General features: G+C 37.1%; 1 protein-coding gene across 1 annotated transcript in view; it reads right to left on the minus strand.

Moving 5' to 3' along the window:
• CD53 (CD53 molecule) overlaps positions 1-14,601 on the minus strand; it is a 32,292-nt gene extending 17,691 nt beyond the window's left edge. The window contains exon 1 of the mRNA XM_029229398.1: positions 14,400-14,601. The gene's annotated coding sequence lies outside the window, so the exon portion shown is untranslated. The remainder of the gene's footprint in view (positions 1-14,399) is intronic.
• Between the last annotated feature and the right edge of the window lie 328 nt (positions 14,602-14,929).

A 14,929-nucleotide genomic window follows, 5' to 3' on the forward strand; every position in this document is an offset into this window, starting at 1 on the left:
CATAGATATAGAAAATAAACTTGTGTTTACCAAATGGGAGAGGGAAGATGGAGGAACAAATTAAAGGTATGGGATAACAGATACAAATGACTATATATAAAATACATAAGCAGCAAGGATATACTGCATAGCACAGGGAATTATATGCATCATCTTGTAATAACCTATAATGAGTATAATCTGCAAAAATACTGAATCACTATGCTGTACACCTGAAATAACACAATATTATAAACCAACTATACTTAAATAAAGAAAGAAAATCCATAGTTCTTCTGCATATTAGCAACAAATATTCAGAACTCAATTTTTAAAAAATACATTTACAATAGCATCAAACTATGAAATATTTAAGAATTAATCTTACAAAAGATGTGAAACATCTACACACTGAAAACTAAAAACCAAACATAAATAAACAAAAAAATATTGCTGAGAGAAATTGAAAAAGATATAAATAAATGGAGAGATATACCATGTACATGGGCTAAGAGACAGTGCTGTTAAAATGTCAATTCTTCCCAAATTTATCAGTAGATTCATTGTAATTGCAATCAATGTCACAGCAGATTTCTTTGTAGACATTTGAATATTGATTCTAAAATTCACTTGGGAATGCAAAGGTCTTAGAATAGCAAAAACAAATTTGATAAAGAACAAAGGTGGAGGACAAGCACTACCTGATTTTGCTACTTTCTATGAAGTTACAACAATAAAGAAGGCACAGTATTGGCATAAAAATAAACAAATAGATTAATGGAACAGAATAGAGAACTAGACATATGTGAACAATTGATTTGCAACAAAGATAAAAAGTTAATACAACAGAGAAAGGATATTTTTTTCAACATGATACTGGAAAAATTGGATATTGCAAATATGCAAAAAAATGAATTTGGATACATATATCTCAAAAATTAAGTAAAAAATAGGTCATAGACCTAAATATAAAACCTACAACTATAATACTCCAGAAGAAAATATAGGAGAAAATATTTGCAACCTCGATAGGCAAAGAATTCTCCGATAAGTCACCAAAAGCACAATCCATAAAATAACTGATAAATTAGACTTCTATAAAATTTTTTAAAAATTCTGGTCTTCAAAAGATACTGTTAAGAGAAAGAAAAGACAAGCCACAGATGAGGAGAAAATATTTCCAAATCACATATGAGATAAAGGGTTTCTATCCAGATTCCAAAAAGAAGTTATGGGAACCTCTGACCTATAGGAAGTAGGTCAGAAGCACAGGTTACAACCTGGGCTTGGGACTGGTATCTTAAATGGAAGGAAGTCTTGTGGGACTGAGCCCTTTACTCATAGAATATGATTCTATCTCTGGGTAGACAGTGTCAGAATTGAGTTGAATTCTTGGACACTCTGCTTGTCTCCAAGAATTGCTTGTTAGTGTGGGGAAGCCGCCTCACACACATATGTTGGAATTAGGTCCAGGAAGCTAATTTACAACCTAGAGCTCTAACAACAGGTGAATGGATAAATAAACAGTGGTATAAATATATAATGGTATACTACTCAGGGATAAAAAGGAATGAACTGTTGGTACACTCTAGAGCATAGATGAATCTCCAAATGATTAAGGTGAGTGAAAGAAGTGAGACAAAACAGGAGTACCTAATGTGTGATTACAGTTATATAACATTTTAGAAAATGAAAACTATAGCAAAAGAAAGCAGATGGATGATTGCCTGGGGACTGGGGTAGAGGAGTATGGCATGGGGTAAATAGAGGGGTAGCAGGGAAGGACAAGAAGAGGAGATCACAAAAGACCATGAACAATATTTTGTGAGTGATGAATATGTTTGTTACTTTGACTGTAGTGACGGTTATTTTATTTTATTTTTTTAGGTAGCTACTGCGTGCGGTTGGTATTCTTTTCCTATTGCTGTCACAGCTTAGCATCTTTCTTTTAATTTTTATTTTATCTTTTTATACAGCAGGTTCTTATTAGTGATCAATTTTATACACATCAGTGTATACATGTCAATCCCAATTGCCCAATTCATCACACCACCACACCCACCCACCCGTGGCTTTCCCCCTTGGTGTCCATCTGTTTGTTCTCTATATCTGTGTCTCAATTTCTGCCCTGAAAACTGGTTCATCTGTACCATTTTTTCTAGGTTCCACATATATGCATTAATATACAATATTTGTTTTTCTCTTTCTGACTTACTTCACTCTGTATGACAGTCTCTAGATCCATCCATGTCTCAACAAATGACCCAATTTTGTTCATTTTTATGGCTGAGTAATATTCCATTGTATATATGTACCACATTTCTTTACCCATTCGTCTGTTGATGGGCATTTAGGTTGCTTCCATGACCTGGTTATTGTAACTAGTGCTGCAGTGAACATTGGGGTGCATGTGTCTTTTTGAATTGTGGTTTTCTCTGGGTATATGCCCAGTAGTGGGATTGCTATGGTAATTCTATTTTTAGTTGTTTAAGGAGCCTCCATACTGTTCTCCATAGTGGCTGTATCAATTCACATTCCCACCAACAGTGCAAGAGGGTTCCCTTTTCTCCACACCCTCTCCAGCATTTGTTGGTTGTAGATTTTCTGATGAAGCCAATTCTAACTGGTGTGAGGTGATACCTCATTGCAGTTTTGATTTGCATTTCTGTAATAATTAGTGATGTTGAGCAGATTTTCATGTGCTTCTTGGCCATCTGTATGTTTTCTTTGGAGAAATGTCTATTTAGTTCTTCTGCCCATTTTTGGATTGGGTTGTTTGTTTTTTTTAATATTGAGCTGCATGAGCTGGTTATATATTTTGGAAATTAATCCTTTGTCCATTGATTCATTTGCAAATATTTTCTCCCATACTGATGGTTGTCTTCTCATCTTGTTTGTGGTTTCCTTTGCTGTGCAAAAGCTTTTAAGTTTCATTAGGTCCCATTTGTTTAGTTTTGTTTTTATTTCCATTACTGTAAGAGGTGGATCAAAAAAGATCTTGCTGTGATTTATGTCAGAGTGTTCTTCCTATGTTTTCCTCTAAGGGTTTTATAGTGTCCGGTCTTACGTTTAGGTTTCTAATCCATTTTGAGTTTATTTTTGTGTATGGTGTTAGGGAGTGTTCTAACTTCATTCTTTTAATGTAGCTGTCCAGTTTTCCCAGCACCACTTGTTGAAGAGACTGTTTTTTCTCCATTGTCTATCCTTGCATCCTTTGTCATAGATTAGTTGACCATAGGTGCGTGGGTTTAAATCTAGGCTTTCTATCTTGTTCCATTGATCTATATTTCTGTTTTTGTGCCAGTACCCTATTGTATTGATTACTGTAGCTTTGTAGTATAGTCTGAAGTCAGGGAGTCCGATTCCTCCAGCTCCATTTTTTTCCCTCAAGACTGCTTTGGCTATTCAGAGTCTTTTGTGTCTCCATACACATTTTAAGATTTTTTGTTCTAGTTCCTAAAAAATGCCATTGGTAATTTGATAGGGATTGCACTGAATCTGTAGATTGCTTTGGGTAGTATAGTCATTTTCACAATATTGATTCTTCCAATCCAAGGACATGGTACATCTCTCCATCTGTTGGTATCATCTTTAATTTCTTTCATCAGTGTCTTATAGTTTTCTGCATACAGGTCTATTTTCTCCCTAGGAAGGTTTATTCCTAGATATTTTATTCTTTTTGTCACAATGGTAAATGGAAGTGTTTCCTTAATTTCCTTTTTAGATTTGTCAGCATTAGTGTATAGGAATGCAAGAGACTTCTGTGCATTAATTTTGTATCCTGCAACTTTACCAAATTCATTGATTACCTCTAGTAGTTTTCTGGTGGCATCTTTAGGATTCTATATGTATAGTATCATGTCATCTGCAAACAGTGACAGTTTTACTTCTTCTTTTCCAATTTGTATTCCTTTTATTTCTTTTTCTTCTCTGATTGCCATGGCTAGGACTTCCAAAACTATGTTGAATAATAGTGGTGAGAGTGGACATCCTTGTCTATTTCCTGATCTTAGAAGAAATGCTTTCAGTTTTTCACCATTCAGAAAGATGTTTGCTGTGGGTTTGTCATATATGGCCTTTATTATGTTGAAGTAGGTTCCCTCTATGCCCACTTTCTGGAGAGTTTTTATCATAAATGGGTGTTGAATTTTGTCAAAAGCTTTTTCTGCATCTATTGAGATGATCATATATTTTTATTCTTCAATTTGTTAATGTGGTGTATCACATTGACTGATTTGTGTATATTGAAGAATCCTTGCATCTCTGGGATAAATCCCACTTGATCATGGTGTATCATCCTTTTAATGTGTTGTTGGATTCTGCTTGCTATAATTTTGTTGAGGATTTTTGCATCTATATTCATCACTGATATTGGTCTGTAATTTTCTTTTTTGTAGTATCTTTGTCTGGTTTTGGTATCAGGGTGATGGTGGCCTCATAGAATGAGTTTGGGAGTGTGCCTTCCTCTGCAATTTTTTGGAAGAGTTTGAGAAGGATGGGTGTTAGCTCTTCTCTATATGTTTGATAGAATTCACCTGTGAAGCCATCTTGTCCTGGACTTTTGTTTGTTGGAAGATTTTTAATCACAGTTTCAATTTCATTACTTGTGATTGGTCTGTTCATATTTTCTCTTTCTTCCTGGTTCAGTCTTGGAAGGTTATAACTTTCTAAGAATTTGTCCATTTCTTCCAGGTTGTCCATTTTATTGGCATAGATTTGCTTGTAGTAGTCTCTTAGGATGCTTTGTATTTCTCCAGTGTTTGTTGTAACTTCTTTTTCATTTCTGATTTTATTGATTTGAGTCCTCTCCCTCTTTTTCTTGATGAGTCTTGCTAATGGTTTATCAATTTTGTTTATCTTTTCAAAGAACCACCTTTTAGTTTTATTGATCTTTGCTATTGTTTTCTTTGTTTCTATTTCATTTATTTCTGCTTTGATCTTTATGATTTCTTTCCTTCTGCTAACTTTGGGTTTTGTTTTTTCTTCTTTCTCTAGTTCCTTTATGTGTAAGGTTGGACTGTTTGTTTGAGATTTTTCTTTTTCCTTGAGCTGGTTTGTATAGCTATAAACTTCCCTCTTAGAACTGCTTTTGCTGCATCCCATAGGTTTTGGATTGTCATGTTTTCATTGTCAGTTGTCTCTAGGTATTTTTTGATTTCCTCTTTGATTTCTTCAGTGATATCCTTGTTATTTAGTAGCAGAGTTTTTAGCATCCATCTGTTTGTGTTTTTTATGTTTTTTCCCCCTGTAATTCATTTTCAATTTCATAGCATTGTGGTCAGAAAAGATGCTTGATATGATTTCTATTTTCTTAAATTTACTGAGGCTGGATTTGTGACCCAAGATGTGATCTATCCTGGAGAATATTCTGTGCACACTTGAGAAGAAAGTGTAATCTGCTGTTTTTGGATGGAATGTCCTATAAATATCAATTAAATCTATCTGGTCTATTGTGTCATTTAAAGCTTCTGTTTCCTTATTTATTTTCATTTTGGGTGATCTGTCCATTGGTGTAAGTGAGGTGTTAAAGTGCCCCACTATTATTGTGTTACTGTCGATTTCCTCTAACAGTTGTTAGCAGTTGTCTTATGTATTAAGGTGCTCCTATGTTGGGTGCATATATATTTATAATTGTTATATCTTCTTCTTGGATTGATCCCTTGATCAATATGTAGTGTCCTTCCTTGTCTCTTGTAACATTCATTATTTTAAAGTCTATTTTATCTGATATGAGTATTGCTACTCCAGCTCTCTTTTGATTTCCGTTTGCATGGAATATCTTTTTTCCATCCCCTCACTTTCAGTCTGTATGTGTCCCTAGGTCTGAAGTGGGTCTCTTGTAGACAGCATATATATGGGTCTCGTTTTTGTATCCATTCAGCAAGCCTGTGTCTTTTGGTTGGAGCATTTAATCCATTCACGTTTAAGGTAATTATCAATATGTATGTTCCTATGACCATTTGCTTAATTGTTTTGGGTTTGTTTTTGTAGGTCTTTTTCTTCTCTTGTGTTTCCCACTTACAGAAGTTCCTTTAGCATTTGTTGTAGAGCTGGTTTGGTGGTGCTGAATTCTCTTAGCTGTTGCTTGTCTGTAAAGCTTTTGATTTCTCCATCGAATCTGAATGAGATCCTTGCCAGGTAGAGTAATCTTGGTTGTAGGCTTTTCCCTTTCATCACTAAGTATATCATGTCACCCCCTTCTGGCTTGTAGAGTTTCTGCTGAGAAATAAGCTGTTAACCTTATAGGAGTTCCCTTGTATGTTATTTGTCATTTATCTATTGCTGCTTTCAATCATTTTTCTTTGTTTTTAATTTTTGCCAAGTTGATTACTATGTGTGTCAGCGTGTTTCTCCTTGGGTTTATCCTGTATTGGACTTGCTGTGCCTCCTGGACTTGGGTGGCTATTTCCTTTCCTATGTTAGGGAAGTTTACGACTATAATCTCTGCAAATGTTTTCTCTGATCCTTTCTCTCTCTCTTCTCCTTCTGGGGCCCCTATAATGCAAATGTTGCATTTAATGCTGTCCCAGAGGTCTCTTATGCTGTCTTCATTTCTTTTCATTCTTTTTTCTTTATTCTGTTTCTCAGCAGTGAATTCCACCATTCTATCTTCCAGGTCACTTTTCCATTCTTCTGCCTCAGTTATTCTGCTATTGATTCCTTCTAGTGTAGTTTTCATTTCAGTTATTTTATTATTCATCTCTGTTTGTTTGTTCTTTAATTCTTCTATGTCTTTGTTAAACATTTCTTGCATCTTCTCGATCTTTGCCTCCATTCTTTTTCCGAGGTCCTGGATCATCTTAACTATCATTATTCTGAATTCTTTTTCTGGAAGGTTGCCTATCTCTGCTTCATTTGGTTGTTTTTCTGGGGTTTTATCTTGTTCCTTCATCTGGTACATAGACCTGTGCCTTTTCATCTTGTCTATCTTTCTCTGAATGTGGTTTTTGTTTCACAGGCTGCAGGATTGTAGTTATTCTTCCTTCTGCTTCTTCCCTCTGGTAGATGAGTCTATCTAAGAAGCTTGTGTAGGTTTCCTGATGGGAGGTACTGGTGGTGGGTAGAGCTGACTGTTCCTCTTCAGTTTTTTTTTTTAGAGGAAAATTTACAACTTTATTTATTTATTTATTTATTTTTTGTATTAAAGTATTGTTAATTTACAGTGTTTGTAGTTATGGTTTTATGCATGTATACATATGTTAAAAGGTCCTTCCTAATTTGCTCCTGTCCATCTCTCCAAATTCATAGCAACGTTCTTGGTCTTATACTTTAAAATCTAGCAAGTAACATTGAATACTTTTCTCCATTCTTCCTTCCTTACCTTTGCTCAGCAGTCCTTTGCTGGAATTTGCCCCTTTCTTTCCCTGTGACCCCTTAATTAGGTTAGCTACTAATCATCCTGAGTCTCAGCTCACTAGACTGTCAGCTCCTTGAGGGATTCATCTTTGAATCCTCAAGGCCTAACACAGTACCTAATTACACTAAAAAAGTAAGATGGTTGAATGAACAAATGACTGGAAATTTGTTCATTAACTCTAAATTATCTTGTGTAGTGGAATGAACATGACACTGCAGAGTGAGGAGCTTTGGGCTTGAGATTTATTGTGCCATTAATCTAATCTTTTAGACATTGAAAATAACCGACCCAGAAGAAGACTGGGCCAGATGCCTCCTAGAGTCATCTCATGTCCAATATCTTCAGATCCTGTGACAGCTGCTTCAGTACCCTGTAATATAATTGTCCACAGAGCACCAACTAATGAGGTGCCCACAAACCTGCGGATATCCCCACTGATTCTTTCCTTCACAGACAGGAAAAAGAACCTCTTTCTCCTTCCTGATTTTCCACTTAGACTTGCACCAAACGGAAGGAGAAAAGCCGCCCATTTTGTGAAGATCATTACTACTTTTACCATATGCAACAATGAACCCAGTTTTTACATAAATCAAGAGAGAATTCCCCTTTCCTTTCTTCACTGTAGCTGGTCAGTTATTGAGTTTCCACCCCTTCCAACCCCACTGGAAAAACTGACACCCCTCTGCAGTCAAAATCTGTGACTGATGTGGCCCTGTGAAGAAAGCCCCTGACGTCAGTTTCCAGGAAACCTCCGTGACTGAACTGCAGTTAATTGCAGCACCTCCCACACCCAATGTGGAGGCCAGGGAGGAAGTTCACCCTTTACTAATCTTCCTCCAAGCAAAGAGCTCAGGCTGATAAGCTGTCTCATGGATTTCTAGTTCAATCTCTTTCTTTTCTTTAACCCATACTTGCAGGTCATCTAATACAGTCTTGAAGGTAATCAAGCTTAGAAGTGGCTAAAGTTGGACAGAACTTTCAAGAAACTATCAATTCTTGCTCTCCAGCCTTATCTGATCCAATTTTAGATTTGGAGCCATAGCAAGACAGCTTTGGTGTTACACGGACTATTAGATTTATGAGATGTTAATAAATATTCCTCAAACAAACAAACAAAAACAAACAAAACCATAGGGAATGAGAGGAATCCATGGTCAACAATTTTGGAAGTGAGATTAAATAAAAATAAAACATAAAATAATGAACAGTTTTTTTAATGAGTGACTTCTGTGAAAACTGATATGTACTAATGTACATTGTGGGTGTTTAAGAGAAAAGTCTACTTATATAACTACAAACCTATTCATATATTACAGGTTACTTATTAACAGCTCAGAGAACATAGTGTTCCACGGAACACAGTTTGACAAACACTAGTAATGGATGCGGGCAAGTTTAGTTCTGAATTCTAGCAGTGGTACATACCAGAAGTATAGCCCTAGGCAACTTCCTTAATCTCTCTAACTTTTCCAATTTCCTCATCTTTAAAATGGTGATACGTTAATACATACCTCATAGGTTGTTCTGAGAGTTAAATGAGATAATATTTCCTGAATGGTTCAGTATCAGAGTGCCTGGTTCAGTGAAAACTGAGGAAAAGATCAAGTTCAGAGCTTCCCTAACAGTCAATTCTTAAGGGTGACTCTGAAATTTCTGCTAGATTTTCAGGAATAAAATACTTTAGGTGCCAGAACACCTTTTTAGTAATCCTTTGCTTGTTTCATTTTTTGTAAATATCTTTTTAAAAAAGTTTTGTGTGTTCTTGTGAAAAAATTTAAACCATAAAGAGAGTACAAAGAAGAAAGCATAAAATCTTCTGAAACTCCACATCCCAGAGATAACCACCATTAACATTTTTGGTGAACATCTTTCCAGACATTTCTTCATATACAGATCTATTTGCTAATTTATATAGAAGAACATGTAATGTTCTTACATCCAGCAAGGTAAGTATTGGCTTCCCATTTATTCCTACACAGAGTCTGTGGAGGTCTTTAATTCATCACTGAACAATATTGGGGCCATTATTAACATAAGTTTTTTTCTAAATAGGAAAGGAAATCTGCTCTCCATGAGGGCTCCCAAATTATGGCCGTCTTGACAAAATAAATTTAGATAAATGATATAGTTCACTGAACTCTTCAAAATGCCAAGCTCTTCATAAATAAATTTTATTTATAATCCTCATATCAACCTCGTAACTTAGGTGTCAATAGCCCCACTTTTCAAACAGGAAGTCCAAGACTCAGACAGCCTATGTAACTGGCACAAGATCACCCAGCTAATAATCAACAACGACAGGGCACAGGCCAAGGTCTTTCAGTCTCCCAAGCCTGCATTCCTTTCATTGTCCCAGGTTCTGAGTTCTTACCTCCCACTTCCCAACTCAACTCCCCCCACTACAATGTGATGAGCCTCCAGGAGGACTCCTTCCATCTTTCAGTCTGAACCCCTGTGAGCAGTGGCTGAGGTAGGATGTGGGTTTTGCATTTCTGTCTATTCATGGAGTAATAAGTAGTTACAGGGGAAAGGGTGATACTAAAATTAAACCAAATCAAACCATCAACTTTCATGTATTAGTTTCCTCTCACCTCTCCATCACTTTGTCAAAGGAATGTGTCTGTCATCTTATTCTTCCCTGAAATTGTGTTCAGGTGAAAATTTCCTTTCAAGGCTGTCCTCAAGGGAGAGGAATTGGTGATTTATAAAAGAGAGAAAGAAGGAAGAAGCAAAGAGAAGAGAAGAAATGAGGAAAAACAAATCCAGATGATCTTGGGGGTCTCATTTTCCTCCATTTGGGAGCTTAGGAAGATCATCACTCAACAGAAAAATCATAGATGCTCCTAGCAGCTGAGCTGAGACAGGGACTTATATAACAAGGGCTCTCTGTAAATCAGGAACAGTTACATAAAACAGTTACCATTGTTCCAGAGTCAGTGGACTAGTGGTTCTCTTTCCTTAGCATAAAATATGTAGAATTTTGCTGTTGAGGGTCCCTGTCCTAGAGACCTGTCCATGGTGTGTTCAGGCAAGCTATGCCCACAGTGGACAAGGCTCTCTGTGGGATAATGAAAGCCGTTTCTGTGATATTCCTAACAAAAGTTGGAATAGCCTGAATCTAGTCACAAGGAAACATCAAAAATACCAAAATGGAGAGACAGTCTAGAAAATACTTGCCTGTACTCTTCAAGAATATCAGCATCATGAAACACAAAGAAAGACTCAGGAACGGTTCCAGATAGGAGACTAGAGAGACGATGGTGTAAAACAATGTATGATCAGAGATTTCTCTTGGGTGTAAAATATATTAGTAGGCAATTGGTGGAATCTGAATAAAATCTATAGAGTGGTAATAGTATTGTATCAGTGTTAAAATCTTGATTTTGATCATTGTAAAGTGGATATATAAAAGGATGTTTTCGTTTGTAGAAAATACACACTAAAACACTTAAGGGGAAAAGATATCACGTCAGCAATTACTCTCAAATGAGAAAGCTGGAGAAGGATAAAGAAAACGTGATAAAATGTTAATATTTGAGAAATCCAAATGAAGGGGGTTCAGAAATTCTTGGTATTGTTTTTGTAACTTTTCTGTAAGTACAAATTTTTGTCAAAATAAAAAGTAAAAAAAAAAAAAAGTTGAACATAAGTAAATGATCTGAAGGATACCTATCTTGAAATCATTACGATTTAAGTCCCTCATGGTATAAATACTGTGATTCTACAATAACTATGTTTAGAAGAATAAACCATGGGATAATTCTTTAAGGCCTCTATTTGTTCCTAATATAGAGTAAATATTAAGCCATGAGTTCAAATTTACTTGAACAAATTTTAAAAGATGTGAGTTATCAAAATCATTTCTCACCTTTATTCTTTAGTTCTCCTGAAATATAAAATGTCAAACAAAAGTTTGACAAATTAAATAAATACTAAATACTTGATTTGTTAGCATATTGATTTCAGATCATCTGGATTTATAGTTAAGTTGTATTTTCATGTGTACCTATGTTAAAAAGCACTGGAAACTTCTTTATGTGAACAAATAACACAGTTTAATGATGCCTACTTAAAAAGAAGTCTATAAGAAAAGGTGTATAGTGTAGTGTGGAGAAAAGAACATTTCACAGAGACTCAGGAAACATTCTAGATAACTAGTTAAGTAATTTTATGACTTTGGACAAGTCACCTGACCTAAAAATATACAGATTAGAATGTTATAATAGCAAAACAGGGCTCCCACTATGAGTTGGACAATTTATTTAAGCTTAAATAATCTCTAAGTTCCCTTTAAGTGTCAACATTCTAACACTTGGAATATAGTGCATTTATTTTAAATGTTTGTGGAAATATATCCTTGTGGCTGAACAACTTTTGGCCATAGCTAGGATGTATTGTTGCTACTGCTTGGGTAGGAACTCTACTGTGAAATGGGAAATGAATAGAGGAATTGCCTCTATATCCCAACACAGAGATGGGTGGCCTGAGGGCTCACCCACTGGCTTTGGAAAAATGTTATCTTCCTCTTTCAGAAGGCCTACTTCCAGACGGCCTTCCCAAACTGACCACCCAAGCACCAGTTGCAATCCTCTCCTCCTCTGTCCCAGCAGCCACCCTGGAGACCCACTCTGCAGAGCTGTCTAATGTCTCTGCATTAGACGTTCAGTGCTCTGCACCTGCAGTGGCAGCTGGGTCCTGGAGGTTCCTGAAGGCAAGTGTCCAGTCTCTAGGCCCATGGTGATCTGCACACATTGGATGCTCACTCGGTACAGGAAGTACTGTAGGCTGACTATTTCAGGAACATAAACCAAACCACCATGACTAAATCAACACAGCATTTCCGGAAACAGAAGCTGAGAGAAAGAGAATGTCTGTAACCTTGCAAAAAGCTCCACCTTTCACTTAAATCTAGGGGGAAAACCTAGGTTGAAGAAGAAGAAATCTGACTCTCACCCTCATTTCAAGCCACATTCCATCAAGCCTGTCAAGTGGAGTTTTCAGGCATAGCTCCATCCAGGGCTGGGCTTGGGACCCTCCTGGTTAGAGATCTTGCCTTCCACTTTCAGTGCAACCATGGTTTGTTATAGTCCAATCTCATTTTCTTACTCTCATTTCTAGCATGCCTGGGTGTTCACATTTCTTTGAGTTTGCATATACTGTGTCTTGTCTGAAATGCCATTACCCCCAGTCTCCATAGCAAACTCATCCTTCCCTGAAAATGAACCCAAGCAGTCACCTCTCCCAGGGAGTCTTTGGCACACTCCTGAACTCCTACATTTTGTGCACACACTTGCTCCATTATAGAAAAGTTCACATTGTGTCATATTTTTGTATTGCTGTGTCTGTCCTTCATGTTACTCTACAAATGCTTTGAAATTGATAACCACATCAGTTATCCTTGGGTCTCCGGTGTTTAGCATATGTCTAGCTGCTGGCATGTTGCAAAGTAGGAGTGAGGAAGTTTAAACAGACCTCAGGTCCTAGTCTGAAGCCCTCTGCACGGTCAGAAGTCAACCTGAGGACATAAGAAACTAAAGACCAACAGAGTTTGAGGTTTCCAGCGAGTGTCTCTTGTCAATTACCAAACACAAGGTCACTTAGATAGTAGTAGATGTAAAAGGCTGGGCTTTGAATCATTCCTTGCTGGTATAAAGGTGTCCACTCCTTTCATTTAAAGGTTAAATACTCTAACTGGCCTACACAGGAAACATCACAGGAAATCATGTTTCAGTTCAGCCTTTGCTCTAATTCAACCACAATTTCAAAATAGTGCAGATTCTGGTAGAGATTGAGAAAGCAAAACTTCTTTGTTTAGCCAGCAGCTAAGATTCTGCTTTTGTTCAGTTCTCTTCCAAAGCCTTTGCATACATATCTGATATTTCTTATCTCCCAAGGGAGTTCCTTAAGGGCAAGATTGTTTTTTGGACAAATATCTTCCTTCTACTTTGCCCCTTCCTCCCAGGCACAGTGCCTGGCCCTAGGAGGTACTTAACATCTGATTATTTTTTAAATTCAAAGCACAATAGTCCCTGAGGTGCTTTGGGAATCTAGAGCCCTTTTCCCCATTCCCATGCCTCATTGTTAGGTGGGTGAGTGTGGTTCTAGGGGACTTTACTCTCCATTCCCAGTAAGATCCTTGCAAATATTGGAAGGAGAAAGCTTTCATCTAGAGTTCCCTGTGGTAACCTTACCCCCAGTGACTATAGTGGTTACAGAAAGCCAGGACCAAAGCTTAGCTATCACTTTCTGAGTCCATAAGACCTCAGTTATTAGTTATAGGACCTGAATTAGAAATCATTGCAATATCAAGTTTGTTTTGCAAGTCATGCAGAGTTGGTGCACGTCATATTATATTTATCAATATTCTTGTTTTGAATACTAAGGATAATTTTATTTGGGGGAAACCTGAGGATCACAGTGGTCTTCCTGCCCTTTAAAAACAACAAATCTAAGCATCTCTTAGTGGTGTCTAGCTTTTACTTCTCGAAATACAGGTTCTGAGCATGTCCTGTGTCCTTGACTCTGAGTTGGGTATTGTGATTTATATCAGTCCTTCTGTTTAGTGTCTCTGAGGAATCACAGTGGGAGTCACTAACTTTACTTTTGAAAATTTCTCAGATGAAGAAGATCTGCGTCTCCCAGCTACCTTTTAAAATAACTATGACTGTTGGTTCTCTGCTCACTTTAAAATCACAAGACAAATCTTCTGAAGATCAGCACATGTAGGAAATCTCCCCAGCTTCATCTTGTACAGATGGCTCTGGTCAACAGAAATGACCAGACCCAAATTCAAGTTCTGAAGCAATTTAAGCAAATGCCCTGACCCAAAGAGATATCAGATAATGGGAATCCAGTTAATTGAAACTCCTTCCATCCTGATTGCCTTTTGAGGGTCACTAGAATCTTGTTCATAATTTTACTACCTGCAGTAAATATTTGCAAAAGTTTCAGGAAATTGTAGTTACTAGAGAGGTATATAGAGACTCCTAAGAAGATACCCTAGCCCACATAATATGGTTCAGGTCTCTGCTCTCAAACAAGATTAAAATATCACCAATCTTACCTTTTGCAGGCTCTTTTCCTCAGTCCTTTAGGCAGAATTGGTGATTATCAATGAGGCGCCAAGACAAGGCTGGTAACACGGATGTTGGGGCTATTTGTGTAAAAGGAGAAGTGAAGGGGGAATAAATGTGATCACACTGTGATGACAGGAAGCCCAGATGAGGAGACAGAGGAAGTGGGGCTGGGCCCGCCCTCTTTAGCCTCAAAGATATAATCCTTCCCCCGAGGCTTTTTAGAAGCTTACTCCACAACCCACCCAAATGTCTAAACCAGTTTCTCTGCAACTCAGGAAAATCTCAACGACCAAGTTGGTTCAGGCAGGAATCTGTAAGAACTGGTGAGTTCTGGGGAGATTTTGATATTGTTTTTTGTCTAGAAAAGGGCAGTGCTTCTCAATCAAGGTGACATCTCAGAATTACCTGTGGATCTGTTCAAGGATAAGTAGGCCTGACCCCACCATACTTCTCCAGTCCCATTCAGGTAGACAGACTGGAGTGGAACCCAAGAATCAATATTTTAAGAAGTTTTCTA

Source organism: Monodon monoceros, unplaced genomic scaffold (assembly GCF_005190385.1).
Source record: "Monodon monoceros isolate NGI ecotype Baffin Bay Population unplaced genomic scaffold, NGI_Narwhal_1 Super_Scaffold_18, whole genome shotgun sequence".
In the NCBI taxonomy this organism is placed as follows: Eukaryota; Metazoa; Chordata; class Mammalia; order Artiodactyla; family Monodontidae; genus Monodon; species Monodon monoceros.